A 20,758-nucleotide genomic window follows, 5' to 3' on the forward strand; every position below is an offset into this window, starting at 1 on the left:
AGTGAGATCATCAATTTGAATAGAACTGAAGTATATAAAAAGAGATATTTCATGGTAGCAAATCTTGTTAATGTGCCTCAAATTCCTAAAGGGCATAAATTTTAGAGAAGATAGAGATCATATACCTTAAAAACAAAACAGAATAACAAAGGCACAATGTTTATTGATTATTTCTACCAGAAAATATTTTGCAAATATAACTGTATCTGATATACCAGAGAAATAATAGCTTATCCACAGAAAACTCATCTTTGTTTATAGCACTCATTCTGGAAATAGTAATGCCCACCTCTTGAGGCTCTAGGCATTGGTAAGGTGTTATATTAACCAAAATGTTACTTAATTGTCACTCTAATTTTCTATCATCTTCTCTCTCTGTCTCTCTCGGGGTGTGTGCGTGTGTGTGTGTGCATCTTGCAAATTCTAGGAAGGCCCTAGATTATCCTGCTTGGACCTCACTGAAGGAACTGATTTGCAAATTCTTTGTCAAGATCCCCTTCTTTCAATGAAGCATTTTCATACAAGAAGGACAGAAAATATAGTCTAAGCAGAAAGCACTATGCCATTCTGAACTCCTATTATCTGGCAATACAATAATCCTGAAAAATTGCTGAGTTATATCAACTGTAATAAAAATCCATTTCTAAACTTTCAGCAGTATCAAGTAGTATGAATAAACACTTTATATATATATATATAATTCAAACCTAAAATAATCATACTAAATACTATTTTTAAAAGGAAACGGAATCACTTATATAGAAAGTAGAGCTATATCAAAAATAAATTGGATAGATTCACAGGGTGACAGCTCATAGAACATTTTCAGGAATAATATAGTACTTGCATTCTCTCAGATTCCTGCAAAATAAATCTCAAGGTTTTCCAATCAGCCCACAGGCAATTAGACCCTTGCTTGCCTGCCCACAAGCATATTCCAGCCAAGCCTTTCTCTATGAATTTTCATATTCTGTGAATGAATTATGAATAAAATTTCCAAATTCCACCAAGCCGACTATCAGTATGTATCACCATCCCCTATTTTTGGGCAATAGTGTCAGAAGATACTTTTATGAGTTTTAAAGCTTTTGCAATTTAAAATGAGCTTTTTGAAGGACCCATTATTTTATGAGTAAGAACAACTGATAAATAAATATATTTGCAATGCCAGTAACAGACATAGTCTATAGTTTTATTACCACATGACTGCAGGCTAAAGTTTAGGTGCTAAGCTGTGCTAAGCTGTTTCTGGTTTCATATCTCTCTGAGAGCTTTTAAAATATGGAGTATGCCCCCTTGCAGCTTGCCTTGCCTTTTTAAATTAATAATTTAACTTACATTTCTTATTATCTCATTATTTCTTATCTCTTTCATTAAGGATCATTACAGCATTAGAGTTTATAGCTCTACAGGCAAGGAAAATATAAGTATTAACAAGTAGCTTTACTTTATACAGACATAGCTGTGATTTGCAAGCTGACCCAGAAGCAATGTGGATTTTTGTGTCATTAGAAATAATTTTATTAAAAAAATTAAAATAGGAGAAAACATTTTAATTATTCCTTGGAATAATTCATATCCTGCAGATTTTTTTCCTGCTCAGTAATGAATGTATGATATTAAGATTGAATATATAAATAATTTTCATAATTCAAGAGAAGATAAATATAACTACCTGACACATTTAATTATGAATGGGATTCTGTTATGGTATTTAAAGTAATATACATTAATACTAACGAAAATCTTGAGAATTCATTCTTTAAATACTCATTTCTGTATTTTGTGTAAATTGTACTACTCCAATATTGTGGCCTAAAATATACTATTTCATTAGGGAAAAATGGTAAATTATAAGATACATGGTTTCTTTTTTGGCAAACTATTTTTGAATATATATTTTTCTGACATTACTGATCTGTTTAATTTTAGAATCTGTAATTCGAATTATAGGGTATTTTTATTATTTTTGACAGAACATTATAGTCCACTGACAAATTTTGTAAATTCCATTTTACGTTAGAATATTTTGGATGCTAAAACTTAAGTGTTCTACATAGTAATCATTAGTGATAACTAGTATTTAAAATGCATGTTACTAGTAAACCAAATTATATTAATTTTATGTATTATTAATTTTATGTACATGTATCTTGCAATCCGCCCTCCCACCCAAATTTCCATTCATCTCCAAAAATATATTGTATCTATTTATGGTGTTTTACAGTTTTTTATTTATAATATTAATTCTATCAAAATATAACTTAAGGATTTATTTGCAAATATTCAAAAGCAGAAAGATATTCAAGAAAAAAGTATTAAGTCTGGATAAACTTTACTTTGAAAAAAATGAATTGATAAATTATATATGAGGCCGCATACCTCAAAATATCATAGTACTTTGTCATCAAATTCCATAATTTGATGGGTTCATGCTTATCTTAGTTGTATCTAAGTTATCTTATGACATGAAATGTAAAAATAACATAGTCCAAAGTTTTGTTACAATAGTTATAATTACTTGTTTTATGTTTTATATAAATTAAATGGTTGTGTTTGGGTTTATTATAGAGCACTCAGGGCAAAAATAAATTGGAATATTAGGACAACATTTAGTGTATTCCTTAATATAGATCTAGCATTTGTCTTAATATAAATAATCTCGCACATTAGATGTAATAAATAATAAGGCGAAAATGTAAAAGCTGCTTTTTTATATAGGTTACTATTGATAGAGATTTTATGGCAAGCTAAACCAGAAGAGATACACATACATACACACACATATGCATGTGTGTATTCATTAAAATGTTCGACAATTGTATTAAACCCACACAGGTAAAAAACGAGTGCTTTGCCACACAGCTCATTGAAGACTTGGTATTTTGGAGATTCAATTTTATTATATGTGTATAGATACATTTAAGTATATATCAATATGCAATAAATGTAGTTCTTATTGGTGAAAATATAAAGATCTTATGAGGTATTGGTTGTATTTAAGAGGTACTCTGTAGTATTTCAAATATTTTCTTTAACTTTATCAGTTCTCAAACCAATTTTGCCACTCAATTTGATAGTATTATAGATAGATAATAAGGTGCATTTCAAACTATTTTGCATGTTTGTATATATATTAAATACAAATATAATTCATGCATATAACTTATAGTGTGAAAAATAATGAGAGAGAAAAAGATATATGAGCTGGACTATATATATAATTTTCAGGTTTGGCTTGTATTATTTTAGTATGGCTGTCTATATTAGTCTTTTCATAATTTTTTGAAATGTGCTTTATTACTAAGTGGAAGATTACTAAGAAATAGCAGAAAGCCTAATATTTCAATTCAAAACAAAACAGTATTCAAATAAATGGTTCAGTCTCCAGTTAATATGATTTGGATACTAATATCTTAATAATCACCCTAAGTCTAAGTGTCAGTTGGGGAATATACAAATTATTTGACAATGACAGAGCCACAGTATTAGTTGGATTCATTGTAGTCATCTTAAGAAAATAAGCATTTTAAAACACAGTCATATTTCTTTTCTTTCTACAGTCTTATTTTCCCCTACTTTGAGCTACTATTTGGAATGTTGCCTTAAGGCTATATCACTGCTGCAGAAGAATGGGTGGGACTTTGCTAGAAGACTGTTAATGCTGTTTCTAATTAGCTATAGGAGTCTGAATCAGGCCCTCCTCACCTGAGGGTTTAATGCATTCCTTTTGCAAAATCTGTGGCTCCCTGTGCCCAGAAAATTGGAAAGTAGGCTTGGTAATCAGACAGTATTCAGTATCTGCTTGTGAAACAGAAATAACTTGAGGACTGTAAAAATTTTAGGGAGAAAAATAGAAGACTGTCCAATATACGTATTCAAAATATTCACAACTCAAAATTTAGAAGCATGTTCCTGATTATAATATTGCCTTCATCCAAAAACATATGTAATTTGGGGAAAACAGCATCAGTAAACATTTTGTCTTACAGTACCTATAACAAAACTGTCTTTTAAACCTGTACCCTCAGACAAAAATAAGGAAAAAAAGAATAAAAATATAAACAAAGCCTTTGAGATGCTTAGGACTACATAAAGTGACCGAACATTCAAATTATCAAAATTTCTGATAGGACAGATGAAAGAGTTTAGAAAACATATTTAAAGAAATAAATCCTGAAAACATCCCAAGTCTAGCAAGAGAGTTAGATATCCAGATATATGAGACCCAGTGATTCCCAGCCAAATACATTCCACAAAAGACTGCAACACTGCATATAATAACTAGAATGCCTAAAGTCAAAGTGAAAAAAAAGAATTTCAAAATCAGATAGAGAAAAGTGTCTCATCACCTATAAAGGAAATGCCATTAAACTATGATATGGTTTTGCTCTATGTCCCCATGCAAATCTCATGTTGAATTGTGATCCCAAGTGTTGGATGTGGGGCCTAGTGGGAGGTGATTGTATGGTGGGGTAGTTCCTAATGGTTTAGCACTATCCCCCGAGTGCTATGTTGTGAGAGAGTTCTCATGAAATCTGGTTGTTTGAAGCGTGTAGCACCTCTGCCTTCTCTTCTCTCTCTCTTCCTCCTGCTCCCACCATGTAATATGTTCTGGCTTCCTGGTTGCCTTCCACCATGATTGTAAGTGTCCTGAAGCCTCGCCAGCCATCCCTCCTGTACAGCCTGTGGAACTGTGAGTCAATTAAACATATTTTCTTTATAAATTACCCAATCTTAGGTAGTTCTTTATTGCAATGTAAGAACAGACTAATACAGACTAACAATGGGTTTTTAGCTGAATCTTCACAGGCCATAAAAGGATAGAATAACATTTTCAAGGTATAGAAAAAATGAAACAAAACAAAAAACCTTTTGGTCACAAAATTTATATCCAGCAAGAATAAGCTTAATAAATGAAGGCAAAATAAAGTCTTTCCAAAATAAGCAAATGATGAGGGAATTATTCACCAACAAACCAGCCCTATAGGACATTCTCAAAGGAGTCTTAAACATGGAAATGAAAGGCCAATATTCACCATGATGAAAACATATGAACAAAGAAGATAAGTGAATCAGATGTCAATATGGGAGAATTTCCCCAAACCATAGAGAAAAAAATGATCTATGAAACAACTAGAATACAATTAACAATATGACAGAAACAAAACCTTAAATATCAATATTAACCTTGAATGTAAATAGATTAAACATTCCATTTAAAAGGTATAGATTAGTAGAATATTTTTTAAAAATCATTCAACTATATGCTGCTTATAAGAACTAATCTATAAATACACAAATCAACTGAAAGTAAAGTTGTTGAAAAATATATTCCATGCATGTGGAAACCAAAGGAGAGCAGAAGTGGTTACATTTATATCAGATAAAACAGAATTTTATCAAAAAACAGTAAAAAACAACAAGGAATGTCATTGTATAATAAGGGGATCAATTTAGAAAAAAAATAACAATTTTAAATTTATACATACACCACACCAGAGAACCCAGATTTATAAAACAAATGTTACTAGACCTAAAGAGAGAGGGAGAGAGACACCAATTAACTGATGGTAGAGAAGCTTAATATCCCACTTACAATATTAGACAGATAAGATAGAAAATCAACAAGGCAACATTGAACTTAAATTGGACTTTAGGACAAATGGAACTTACAGACATCTACAGATCATTCTACCCAAAAACTGGAGAATATATATTCATCTCATTAGCACATAGAGAATTTTCTAAGATAGACCATATTTGTTGAGAAAACAAGTCTCAACAAACTTTTTAAAAGTAAAATTATATCAAGTATCTTTTATGACCTCAATAGAATAAAACTAGAAATCAATACTGAGAGAAACTTTGGAAATTATACGAATATGTGGAAATTAAACAACATGCTCCTGAATGATTATTGGGCCAAGAAAGAAATTAAAATTGAAATGTTAAAAGTTGTTGAAACTAATAAAATTGAAAACACAACATACCGAAACCTGTGGGATACAGACAAAGTAATCTTCGGAGAGAAGTTTATAGCATTAAATGACTATATTAAGAGAGTAGAAAGATTGCAAATTAACAACCTAACATCACCTCTCAAGGAGTGAAGAGTAAGTCCAAACCAAACCTAGGCTGGGTGCAGTGGCTCATGCCTGTAATCCCAGCACTTTGGGAGGCTGTGGCGGGTGGATCACCTGAGGTCAGGAGTTTGAGACCAGCCTGGCCAACATGGTGAAACCTTGTCTCTACTAAAAATACAAAAATTACCCGGGCATGGTGGCGAGTGCCGGTAATCCCAGCTACTCAGGAGGCTGAGGTGGGAGAATCGCTTGAACCCAGAAGGGGGTGGTTGCAGTGGGCTGAGATCCGGCCATTGCACTCCAGCCTAAGTGACAGAGCGAGACTACGAAAACAACCAAACAAAAACAAAAAGCTAAACCTATAAACAGCAGAAGAAAAGAAAGATTACAGCAGAACTCAATGAAATTGAAATAAAAAATACAATGATTAACAAAATGACTTTAAAAAAAAAAAAAGATGTGTTAATGGGTGCAGCACACCAACATGGCACATGGATACATATGTAACAAACCTGCACATTGTGCACATGTACCCTAAAACTTAAAGTATAATAATAACAATAATAATTAAAAAAACAAAATTGATAAACCAGTAGCAATAAAACCCAAGAAGACAGAGGATACAAATAAACAAATTTGGAAATTCAAACTCAACTGACATCAAAGAGAAACAAAAGATCACCAGAGACCATTTTGAACAACACACTCAAAAATTAGAAAACGTAGAGAAAGTGGATAAATTCCTGAAAACATACAACCTCCTAAGACTGTATCAGGAAGAAATAGAGAACCTCAACAGACCAATAACAAGTTCCAAGATTGAATCTGGAATAAAATAGCTCCAAAGAAATAAAACCTCAGAACCAGACAGATTCACAGCTAAATTCTACCAAATGTACAAAGAAAAACAAACAACAATTCTCTTGATACTGTTAAAAAAGAAAGAAAAGAAAACAAGGAGGAGAGAGTTTTTTCTAACTCATTCTATGAGGCCAGTATGATCCCTGATAACCAAATCGGACAAGGACACAACAATAAAAGAAATCTAAAGACCAATAATCAATGCGTATGATAAACATACACATAAAAATTCTCAACAAAATACTAGAAAAGCAATTCAACATCATATCAAAAAGATAATACATAATGATAAAGTAGATTTTATGCCAAGGAGGCAAAGATGGTTTAACATAGGCAAATCAATAAATGTGATACATCATCACATTAACAGATTTAAAGACAAAAACTATATCATCATTTCAGTAGGTGAGAAAAAAAGCATTTGATAAAATCCAGCATTTTTTTTTTTTTCTTTTTTTTGAGACAGAGTCTTGTACTCTTGCCCAGGCTGGAGTGCAGTGGCACCATCTTGGCTCACTGCAAGCTCCGCCTCCTGGGTTCACACCATTCTCCTGCCTCAGCTTCCCGAGTAGCTGGGACTACAGGCACCCGCCACCACGCCCAGCTAATTTTTTGTATTTTTAGTAGAGACGGGGTTTCACTGTTTTAGCCAGGATGGTCTTGATCTCCTGACCTTGTGATCCGCCCGCCTCAGCCTCCCAAAGTGCTGGGATTACAGGCGTGAGCCACCGCACCCAGCAAAAATCCAGCATTTCTTTGTGATAAAAATCCCTCAACAAACTAAACCGATAAAGAGCATATCTCAAAATAATAACAGTCATATATGACAAACCCATTGCCAACATCATACTGTATGGGGAAGATTTGAAGGCATTTACTTTAAGAAGTGGAATAAAACAAGGATGCCTATTTTTACCATTTCTATTCAAGATGATACTGGAAGTTCTAGCCAAACCAATCAGACAATAGGAAGAAATAAAAAAGGCATCAAAAGTTGAAAACAGGAAGTGAAATTATCCCTATTCGCTAATGATTAGATCTTACACCTGAAAAATGTAAAGACCCCACCAGAAAACTGTTAGATTTGATAAATTAATTCACCAAAGTTTCAGGATACAAAATGAAAGTACAAAAATCAGTAGCAGTTTTATACCCCGATAATGACCTAGCTGACAACCAAATCAGGAAAGCAACAAAACTTACAATCACTACAAATGTAAACAAAATACCTAGGAAAATATTTAACCAATGAGGTGAATGGTCTCTACAACAAAAACTACAAATGACTGATGAAAGAAATTATATATGACACAAACAGAAAACTTCCCATTCTCATGGATCAGAATAATTAATACCTTTAAAATGACCATACAACCCAAAGTCATTTACAGCTATAATGCAATGCCTATCAAGATGCCAATGCCATTTTTCACATTGTTAGGAAAACAATCTATTCTAAATGTATGTGAGACAAAAAAGAGCCTGAAAAGCCAAAGCAATCCTATGTAAAAATAACGAAGCTGGAAATATCACATTATTTGACTTTAAATTACACTTCAAGGCTATAGTAACAAAACCAGCATTGTCCTTGTATAAAAATAGACACATAGATTAATAGCACAGAAAAGAGAACCTAAAAATATTTAAAACCACCTGATCTTCTAAAAAACTGTCAAGCACATATGCTGGGGAAATGACACCCTTTTAAATAAATGATGCTTGAAAAATTGGACTGCCATGTGTAGACTATTAAAACTCATTACAAAATAAATGTAAGAAGAATGAAAGATTTAAATACAAGAGCTGAAATTATAAAAATACTAAAAGAAAACCTATGGAAAACTCTTCCAAACATTGGTCTAGAAAGAATTTATGAGTAAGATCACAAAAGCACAAGCAGCAAAAACAAAAATATATAAACTAAAAATATTCTGTGCAGCAAAATTAATAATCAACAGAGTGAATAGACAACCTGCAGAATTGGTGAATTTATTTGCAAACTATGCATCTGACAGGGGACTAATACTCAGAATTTACAAGAAACTTGTAAATTAACAACAACATTAACAACAACAACTTAAAAAACTCCAAATAATCCCATGAAAAAGTGGGCAAAGGAAAAGAAAACACAAAAGTGGCCAACAGCCATATGAAAAAATGTTCAACATCACCAGATGTCAGAGAAATGCAAAGTAAAACTGCAATGAGATATCATCTGACGCCAGTTAGAACGGCGATTATTAAAAAGTAAAAAAGGAAAATATGTTGGCAAGGATGTGAATAAAAGGAAACTCTTACATACTGTTGGTGGAAATGTGAACTAGTATAACTTCTATGGAAAACACTGTTGAGATATATTGGGGATAGGACCCAAGTCTAAATATGAAATTTATTTAATGTTTGCATACACCCTATATACATAACCTGAAGGTAATTTTATACAATATTTTAAGTAATTTTGTACATTAAAATTTCAATTCTGATTTGATTGCACCCCATCACATGAGGTTAGGTGTAAACTTTTCCACTTGTGTCATGGTAGCACTCAAAAAGTTTCAAATTTTATAGCATTTTAGATTTAGATTTTTGGATTGGAATGCTCAAACTGTAATATATCATATTTCAAAATAGCTAAGATACTAAAATTTAAATGTCTCACCACAAAAAATAGTAAGTGGGATGATAAATGTTAATTAGCTTGATTTAGATATTCCACATTATAAACATATATCAAAACATGATATTGCACCCCAAAATATATACAATTATTATTTGTCAATTTAAAATATATGAAAACTGTTTTTGTAAACAAAATGGAGGTTGCTTTAAAAAATGTTTTGACCTATAAAAATTGAATGTATTTAAGATGTACGATGTAGTATTTTGATAGACATGTACATTATGAAGTGACTACCATTTTTAATGATGGTGCAAACCATTTCCAATGAAATAAAATGAAGTTATTTGTAAAATTATGAAGCATCAAATATAAATAATAACAATGATAATAACCAACATTTATTGAATTTTACTCTAAGTCAATCTGCCTGCTAAATATTTTACATGTATAAAATAATATGGTGGAAATTCAAGATGAAATAAAAATAAAAACAAAGGAGTATAAAACTTTCACAGTCACTCTCAGTTCTCACCTGATCCAGCAGACAATTAATAATTATGTTGGTAGAGGTTTTGATCGTATATTAATATAGTTCTAATAGATATATTTAGAATGCTACATCTTGTAAACATCCAATACAACAACCTCTCTTCATACCTCTATCAAAAATATATAATAATTGACTCATGTTATAAATATCTCAAAAGTACAAAAAAGTAGAATTAAAACATATTATCTTACCACAAAACACAATAACTACAAATAAATAGTAAAAGTGAAACAAATAAGTAAAAATAAAAACATGTGGAAGTAAACTATTAATCCTTTTCTCACCTGAAATGTTCTTTGAACAAAACAGCCATTGCAGAATTTCCAGAAAAATAAATACTAATTAAGAGTCTGCAATAATTGCATGGTCATATTAGTCTCTGCATTTATTTACATATTGGTTTGTTTTTATTTTTTATTTTTATTTTTAAAATTTAATTTAATTTCAATAGTTTTTGGGAAACGGGGGGCTTTTGGTTACATGAATAAATCCTTTAGTGATGATTTATGAGACTTTGGTGCACCTGTAACCAAAGCACTGTACATTGTACTCAATGTGGTGTCTTTTATCCCTCACACCCCTCCCACTCTTCCCCCTGCATACCCAAAGTCCATTATATCATTCTTACATCTTTGTGTCATCATAGCTTAGCTTCCACTTATAGGTGAGAAGATACAATATTTGGTTTTCCATTCCGGAGTTACTTCACTTAGAATAATGGTCTCCAACTCCATCCAGGTTGCTGTGAATACCATTATTTCATTTATTTTGATGGCTGAGTAGTATTTCATGATATATCACATTTTCTTTATCCACTCATTGGTTTATGTGCATTTAGGCTGGTTCCATATTTTTGCAATTGTGAATTGTGCAGCAATAAGCATGTGTGTGTAAGTGTCTTTTTCATGTAATGACTCCTTTTTCTCTGAGTAGATATGCAGTAGTGGAATTGCTGGATCAGATGGTAGTTCTACTTTTAGTTCTTTAAAGAATGTCCATACTGTTTTCTATAGTGACTGTACTAGTTTACATTCCCACGAGCAGTGTGAAAGTGTTCCCTTTTCACTGCCCCCACATCAACACCTACTGTTTTTTGATTTTTTTAATTATGGCAATTCTTGCAGGAGTAAGGTGCTATCTCATTGTGGTTTTAATTTACATTTCCCTGATAATTAGTGGTGTTGAGTGTTTTTTCATATATTTGTTGGCCATTTGTATATCTCCTTTTGAAAATTGTCTATTCATGTCCTTAGCCCACTTTTTGATGGGATTATTTGTTTTTTTCTTGCAGATTTCTTTGAGTTCCTTGTCGATTCTGGATACTAATCCTTTTTCAGATGCATAGTTTGTGAATGTTTTCCCCCACTCTGTGGATTGTCTTTTTACTCTTCTGATTATAATAATAATTAATAATAATAAATTATATAATATAATTATTGTTGTTATTATTATTATTTTGCTGTGTGGGAGCTCTTAGTTTAATTGGGTCCCATCTGTTTATTTTTGTTTTTGTTGGATTTGTTTTTAGGTTCTTGGTCATGATCTTTGCCTAAGCCAATGTCTAGAAGTTTTTCAGATGTTATCTTCTAGAATTTTTATGTTTTCAGGTCTTAGATATGAGTCTTTAATCTATCTTGACTTGATTTTTGTATAATGTGAGAGTGGAGAATCCAGTTCATTCTTCTACATGTGGCTTGCCAATTATCCCAGCACCCATTTGTTGAATAAGGTATCCTTTCCCCACTTTATATTTTGTTTGCTTTGTCAAAGAGCAGTTGGCTGTAAGTATTTGGCTTTATTTCTGCGTTCTCTATTCTGTTCTATTGGTCTACTTGCCTATTTTTGTACCAGTATCATGCTGTTTTGATAACTATAGTGTTGTAGCATGATTTGAAGTCAGATAATGTGATGCCTCCAGATTTGCTCTTTTTGCTTAGTCTTGCTTTGGCTATATGGCTCTTTTTTGGTTCCATATGGATTTTAATGTATTTTTTTTAGTTCTGTGAAGGATGATTGTATTTTGATGGGAATTGCATTATTGAATTTGTAGATTGATTTTGGCAGTATGGTCATTTTCACAATATCATTTCTACCCATTCATGAGCACTGGATGTGTTTCCTGTGTCATCAATGACTTTTTTCAGCAGTGTTTTGTAGTTTTCCTTGTAGAGATCTTTCACCTCCTTGGTTAAGTGTATTCCTAAGTACTTTAGTTTTTTTGGTTTTTTTTTGCAGCTGTTGTAAAAGGAATTCATTTCTTGATTTGATTCTCAGCTTGATCGTTTTTGGTATATAGCAGCACTATTGATTTGTGTACATTGATTTTGTATCCTGAGCTTTTTCTGAATTTGTTTTTCAGTTCTAGGAGCTTTTTGGATGCGTCTTTAGAACTTGCTTGATATACGATCATATCATCGGTGAACAGTGACAGTTTAACTTCCTTTTTACCAATTTGGATGCCCTTTATTTATTTCTCTTGTCTGATTGCTCTGGTTAGGACTTCCAGTATTATGTTGAATAGAAATGGTGAAAGTGGGCATCCTAGTCTTGTTCCAGTTCTCAGGGGGAATGCTTTCAACTTTTCCCTGTTCGATATAATGTTAACTATGAAAATAATTCAAGAAAAGATACAATTGTTTATGATTACAGAACAGAAGGTAGATGTTATCAAACCCCAACAATTAAAAATACAGATGCATCATGGGCATTGAAAAAGGGAGAGGAGGACTGAAGGGTAATATAGGGGCAAAAATATTCTCACTTGTAAAGAGGTTGTATAATGATAATGTACAATATTGGTGGGGCAATGTTATTCTATGAATATATCAGCATTCTTTCTGTTTCCATTAGTATAGTTACACCCAGTCTACCTACTAACTTCTTTCTTATATTCTCTTTTTAATTTATCCAATTTGCATTTATGTTTATGTGTCTATAAACATGGGATGGATCTGCAACAATATACACCAAACTACTAATGTGAATAATTACTTGGGTTTAGATTATGCAATAAAGATTTTCACATGCCACTAATATATGTTATATATATAATATATATTATATAGACATATTAGAAATAAGAATATAAAAGCAAAATAAGTGATGTCACATTGAGTTATTATCTAGAAACAAAATAAATACATAAAACAAAATCCTGTTTGAAGCCTATCAGAACAAGATAAGGCATTCAAGAGAAGTGAGCTAAGAGTTCAGGAAGAGAAAAAGACACTGCAGTGGAAGTTATTTATTTCCAGCCTTAGCTCAGAAAGGACATAAGGTAGCCTGAGAACATGGGAGTGTGACAGTGGTATCCTACTTGCTTCTCACATGAGCCAAATGATTGCAAGACTTGCAGGCAAATAATGACTAGCTGGTGAGAATAGTGAGGAAAGAGGCAATAGGACCAGGTGAGGTCCACATCCCCTTTTACCATTTCTGTTGCATCGCTAAAACCATATCAAGTGGCTAGCTCAGAGTGATTTTAAATGTTTCTGCTTTGTCCACTTTAAGCAGATACAATTCTTCGGTTCTTCCTTTTATTACTATACTTCATTCTCCTGTTCAGCATTTCCAAGTGTCACACGTGAGAGCTCCGTAGGGCCCAGGAGGCACCAGCTGCCTTGCATGGTGGAGGCCAAAGCCACAGATTGAGGGAGGCCCTGACCCCTTTTTGTCTGTGTCTGGCAGAGACGATGTGAGACCAAGACAATTCTTCCTGGCTGCCTGGATAATAAAGAATTTTGGCTGGACCTTTGAGCACACACTGGGATAGTGAGGAGCCAGGGAAAAAACACAACTATGTAACTGAAGCACATTAATAAGGAATTTAGGTTTTTTGTCCTTGGCCCTGTAGCACAGGGTTCTGTTGGATGTGATAGGTTTCATTGGCAGGCTACAATTATAGGACCTCATTACAGCCTGTATCACGGTGGGTGTGTTCTTCTTGACAGTTCATTTTCATTCAGACTACCCCTTCAAACCACCTAAGGTTACATTTGTTACAAGAATTTATCATCCAAACATTTAAGTAATGAGACCATTTGTCTCAGTATTCTAAGATCACTGTGGTCTTCTGCTTTAACATTTTTAAAGTTATTTTTACATCAACTTGTTCACTGTTATGTGATCCAAATCCAGAAACCCCCTAGTGCTAGAGATTGCAAGGACCTATAAAATAGACAAAGTCATAACAGAATGTTTTGGAAATAGACTGAGAAGTACACCATATGATGCTTCCTTAAAGTCAGAATAACCTGCATTATAACTGTAATAAACTTTATTGTTCCTACTTTGATTTTCTTATGCAGCTACTCCCCTATCATACCTCATTGTTTTAATTTTTTTTTTAGTCTCCCTCCATTCATTCACATGCTTATCAGAGAATTCTTAAGTTCTTACAGCTTTGGACAATAACTTCTTTTAGAAACTATAAACTAGTTACAAGGGAAAAGTTACTCAAGATTCAGAAATTTGAAAAAATGGAATATGTATATTATGTGACCAATGTCTTCACTTTACCTTAGTATGAGACTAAAACGATTCTTCACTGCTCTAACATGCTGAAGAAATCATCTGTGGGGGAGGGAGACAGATACTCAGCTACAACATCAAAGAAAGCAGCATTACTCAGCAGTATCCATCCATGTTTAAACTTTTCACTGTTAGAAATTTGAGGTTTCATGGTATACTTTATGCTCATAACCAATGTGGCTGGAGAATTGGCATTTAATTTACAACATCAGTAGAACAGAAAATGTGATGTATTTTATGCATGTCAATAAAGTAATGACCTGTTCTTGTTCTACAGAGAATGGAAGAAAAAAGTTCCAAAGTTTCTATATTTAATGGTCCTGGTGAACAGAGATTATCTTCTGCATATTTTCCAGGGCACTTATTTCAACAGGAATCAAATATTAGCCTCCACTGGAACTTCAAACATGAATGGTTATTTAAGCCCCAATGTACTTCTAATAGGAATATAAAAAGCAAATATTATTAAACACAGGAAAATCATAAGGTCTAGATGCATGTGTTTAGAGACTCGTGGTAATATTGCTTTATTCTGAGTTTTACTTCAGATCTGAAAGGTGATCTATTGTGGAAAAAAAAAAAAACCTGTACCTTTAGTGGAAAGATCCATGACATGAAGTCGATAGACCCATGTTCTCATTTGTATCATACCCCATGACTTGTGCCTTTGGGTGAGTTACTTAATTTGCACCTCAGTTTCCGGATCAATAAAATATAGTTGTTGACATGCTGTTTTCTAACACATACATCCAGCTCTCTGTGCTGTGGTGGAAAAATGTGAACTTTTGACAAATCCAGGTTTTAATCCTGATTCTATTCCTTATCACCAATCACATTAGACCAATGATTAATATCTTTTATTCTCAGTTTCTTCTTCTCTATAAAATGGGAATAATATTATCTGACTTCTAGAATTGTAGTTAAATTTCATTAGGTAATATACGTAAAGTAAATGGCATAAATTAGGTACTATATATTTGTATACATAATATACACATATATTTGTTATCTTTATGTTGTTATTCTTTTTCTATAATTCTAAGATAGATATACTTTTTCTTGAAATGATGTGATAGTCATAGCCATATAACTGTCACTTTTATACTATACTATTCTTTAGGTAAATAATGAAGATGAAACACCTAGCAACTGGGGATAATGTTCAAGTTAATAGTTTCTAGGGACTATGTCAGAGAAATCTTTTTCAGCTGAGCTAATAAAAGCAAGGAATTGACTCCAGTAAACAGCTCATTGCAGCATTAATAGAAATTAATTGACTGCCAGGCTTCTCTGCACACCCAAAATACCATCATCAATATCATGCTATGGATTACAATGACAAGCACTATAAGGTATTGATAAATACAATCTGAGGACCATGCATATGCTTCTAGAGTATGTGGAATGACTTCACATGCTTTCAAAAATGCTGTCCTATGTAGAATTTGGTCTCAGTTTTAAAGCACTTTATCTAATAAGCTGTCATTGAGCCACCATATGTAGGTTAGATGTTCCTCCTCTGTACTCGTATAACATCTATTCTTCCTCTCTCATCGCACTCTTACCTCAGTTTATTTTAAATGCCAATAGAACTCCTTAAATTTTTACTGGACTGTAAATTTCATAAAAGTAAAGGTCATAATGATCTCATTTACTACTACATCATCCGTGTTTAAAAATAATGCCAGAAGTATAGTTTAGTAAATATTCAGCAAGTAGAAGTTAAATGAAGAGGACATTGGTATGAAACTAAAGTTAGAGGCAACATAAAAAGTGTTTGGATTGGTTAAAATTTTGAAGTTGCAATATAATCTAATTTTCAATTGTTCTCTTTTCATTTAAAAATTATTCTGACAGGCATGATGGCTCATGCTTGCAATCTCAGTGCTGTGGGAGACCAAGGTGGGAGGATTGCTCGTGCCAGGAGTTCCAGACCAATTTGGAAAATATAGCGAGATGTTGTCTCTACAAGAAAATAAAATGGCCAGGTGCAGTGGCTCACGCCTGTAATCCCAGTACTTTGGGAGGCTGAGGCGGGTGGATCACGAGGTCAGGAGTTCAAGACCAGCCTGGCCAACATAGTGAAACCCCATCTCTATTAAAATACAAAAAAATTAGCCAGGCGTGGTGGCGGGTGCCTGTAATCCTAGCTACTCGGGAGGCTGAGGCAGGAGAATTGCTTGAACCTGGGAGGTGGAGGTTGCAGTGAGCCAAGATCATGCCACTGCACTCCAGCCCAGGCAACAGTTTGAAACGCCATCTCAAGATAAATAAATAAATAAATAAAAATACATAAATAAAATAAAATAAGCTAGACATGCTGGTGCATGTCTATAGTCCTAACTAATCAGGAGGCTGAGACAAGAGGGTCATTTGATCCCAAGAGGTAGAGGCTGCAGTGAGCTATGACTGTACCACTGCACTCCAGCTTGAATGACGATGTAAGGCTCTGTCTCAAAAGAATTTTCTTTCTCTCTCTCTATATATATATGCACATATACACACACACATATGTATATATGTGTGTGTATGTACATACGTGTGTGTATATATACATGTGTATCTGTATATGTATATGTATGTGTTCTGAGAAAATCTCCATCACTTATTGTAAAGGAGTACAGAGGAGGAAAGTAGACAGGACACTGAGCTAGGAGAATAGAATATGAGATCAAGTTTCACCTTTTCTACTTACTGAGGCATGCAAAGGAAATGAGGATCTGCTGGGTTAAATTGCTTAATTTTTCAGAATTTTAGTTTCCTCACCTGTAAATGGAAGATGCAGATGAAATACCCTCTCTTTAGATTTCAAAGGGCAGTTATGAGGCTTAGATACTATGATGTAAAAGTACTTCAAAAATTTCAAAACTAATGCAAATGAAGCATTTATTCAGAATTATGTAGGATTATTGAGACAATTACTATAAAACACATTTTAGACTTATCAAAGCAAGAGCATAATCTGTTTGTATAATTGCAATGTTAAAAAGCCCAATAACAATCCCCAGATATTATATAAAAGAAAATTTTCTGTTAGCCAAGGAAAGGAGTGGTATCAGAATTTTAATCAAGAAGGGACAAAGTGTTGAAGTGTAAGAATATATGCTTCTGATTTTATGGAAACAAGAAAGGCTAGTACCAGAAATATTTGGAACTTACTATAAACTAGGAATTGTCATATGTAGGAAAATACTTATGCAGCTCACATTTAATGGAAGTGACAGATGGAGAAAATAGTGACAGAATTCACCCATGAGCTCTCTGGTCCTTCTTATCCCAATAAACTTCATCATCCTTTCTTTCCAAACTCATGAGAAGATATTCCATTTACAACCTCTCAACTCTTCAACTAATAGTGAAATGATGGATAATTAATTTCGTGCCCATTTGAAGTAATTTTACTGTTAAAAATACAAATAAGGATTGTGTTTTAGGTACTTTGATCTTACATATCCAACTCTCCTTCTTACTTTATCAGTTACTATTGCACAAATAAATATATACTCATTCAGAGGTTATGTATGTATCTTAGAAACTTAAAATTCTTTCTTAGTGCATATATTCCTCTAAATAAAATATTAAACTAATTGGGTAATGAATGTGAACCAAATTTGTTAGAAACCAAGAGACAGAACTTCAAAAGTTTAGTTAACCTAATATGATAGTAGAGTATATATTTTTTTAAACTTTGTTTCGCACAGGTCATATAAGGTCAGTAAATCATGCAAATTCTGAGATAATCAAATTCAACTTCTATTTTCTATAAAGCTGAAAGAGTATAAATATATGCCACAGTGATTGATATTTGTATTTCTTCCTAGATTTAACATCATCAGATATGACATTTTCTGATTATACAGATAACATTTTATAATTCATAATGCCTTTCAAAACCCAAAATAAACTTTCTTATGTTTCTAATTAGATTAAAAATAACTTTGTTATTTGAGCTAATTTTATATTTTAGCCCCCCAAATGCAGAATATATTTTCCTTTACTCACAACCCACATCCCTCTCACTCCAGATTGTAGACTGTTCTGTTCTAAATACAAACTCTCCTTTTTAATTTTTTTTCTATTTAAAAACTCTGTGGTTAGGATTTAAAAACTTGTCACAAAAATTAGTTATTCTTACTAGTAACAGATTATAGATAAAGTAGAACTGAGAAAAAGGATTCATTCAAAAAGCATTTGGAAAATACTTTGTATAGGCATGAGTCGGTATCCCTGACTACATGCAGCTTGCATTTTAAGACAATATACCATAAAAATGAAGCACAGGAAACTTGTATTTATCCTGGGGAGGGCCAACAAATGCTTTGGAGAGCAAGTTCTATTTTAGCTACACTTTGAAAGATGGCTATGCATCTATTAGGCAAAAAGTAGAGGTATTCACATTCCAGGGATAAAAAGTAGCTATTTCTGAGGAAGGATGCAGTACAGCAAGTTTGAAGACAAGAAATAACCTTCTTGTGATGGTAACATAAGTAAGCAAAAATGAGCGTGATATGACATGAGGCTAGAGTGGTAGGAAAGGACTAGAACATGAAGGCTTTTATGGATTACATTACAGAATTTTTCCCTCATTATAAAAACCATGGGAAGCCATTGAATGGTTTTATATTTGTATCCTTTAGGGGATTAATGGCATGAATACAATCCTTTCTCTTTGCCTGGTATAGTGTGAGGTGAGACACATTGAACTGACTGGATTCACTTTAAATACATGATCATTGACAATGAGTGTGTGTATTACTTTGTTTTTACACTGCTATAAATGACTAAGACTGGGTAATTTATGAAGAAAAGAGGTTTAATTGATGTACAGTTTTACAGACTTATCAGGAAGCATTGCTAGGAGGTCTCAGGAAACTTGCTGTCATGGCAGACAGGGAAGGGGAAGCAAGCACATCTTACATGGTGGCAGAAGAGAGAGAGAGAGAGCAAAGAGGGAATCACAACACAGTTTTAAACCATCAGATTCTGTTAGAAATCACTCACTATCACAAAAACAGCAAGGGGGAAGTCTGCCACCATAGATTCAATTACCTCCCACCAGGCCCCACCTCTGACACCTGGGGATTACAATTTGAGATGAGATTTGGGTGGGAACACAGAGCCAAACCATGTCATACCACTCTTAGCCTCTCCCAAATCTCATGTCTTTTTCACATTTCGAAACCAATTATGCCTTCCCAATAGTCCCTCAAAGTCTTAACTAATTCTAGCATTAACTCAAAAGTCCAAGTCCAAAATCTCATCTGAGATAAGGCAAGTCCCTTCTGCCTATGAGCCTGTAACATCAGAAACAAGTTAGTTACTTCCAAGATACAATACGGGTAGAGGCAGTGGGTAAATATTCCCATTCCCAAAGAGAGAAATTGGCCAAAACCAGGGTCTACAGTTACTATGCAAATGCAAAACCCAGCAGGGAAACCATCAAATATTAAAGCTCCAAAATGGTCTTCCTGGACTCATGTCTCACATCCTGAGCACACTGATATAAGGGGTGGGCACCGAAGCCCTTGGAAAGCTCCACCCCTGTGGTTCTGCAGGGTAGATTCCCCATGGCTGCTTTCATGGGATGGCATTGAGTGCCTGCAGCTTTTCGAGGTGCACAGTACAAGCTGTCAGGGGATCTACCATTTTGGGGTCTGGAGGACGGTGGCCCTCTTCTCACAGCTCAACTAGGCAGTGCCCCAGTGAGGATTATGTGTGATGCTCCAACCCCACGTTTCACCTTCACCTTGCCCTAAGACAGGTTCTTCATGAGGGCTTTGCCCTGTAGCCAACTTCTGCCTGGACATACAGGCATTTCCATATATCCTCTGAAATCTAGGTGGAGGCTCCCACACCTTAACTATTGCCTTCTGTGCACCTGCAGGCCTAACACCACATAGAAGCTACCGAGGTGTGGGGCTTGCACCCTCTGAAACAATGGTCTGAGCTGTACCTTTGTCCCTTCTTAGCCACAGCTGAGCTGGAGTGGCTGGAATACAGGATGACATATCCTGAGGCTGCACAGAGCAATTAGTCCCTGACCCTGGCCCATGAAACAATTTTTTCCTCCTAGGCCTCTGGGCCTATGATGCAATGGGCTACTGTGAAGGT

This window comes from Symphalangus syndactylus, chromosome X (assembly GCF_028878055.3).
Source record: "Symphalangus syndactylus isolate Jambi chromosome X, NHGRI_mSymSyn1-v2.1_pri, whole genome shotgun sequence".
NCBI lineage: Eukaryota > Metazoa > Chordata > Mammalia > Primates > Hylobatidae > Symphalangus > Symphalangus syndactylus.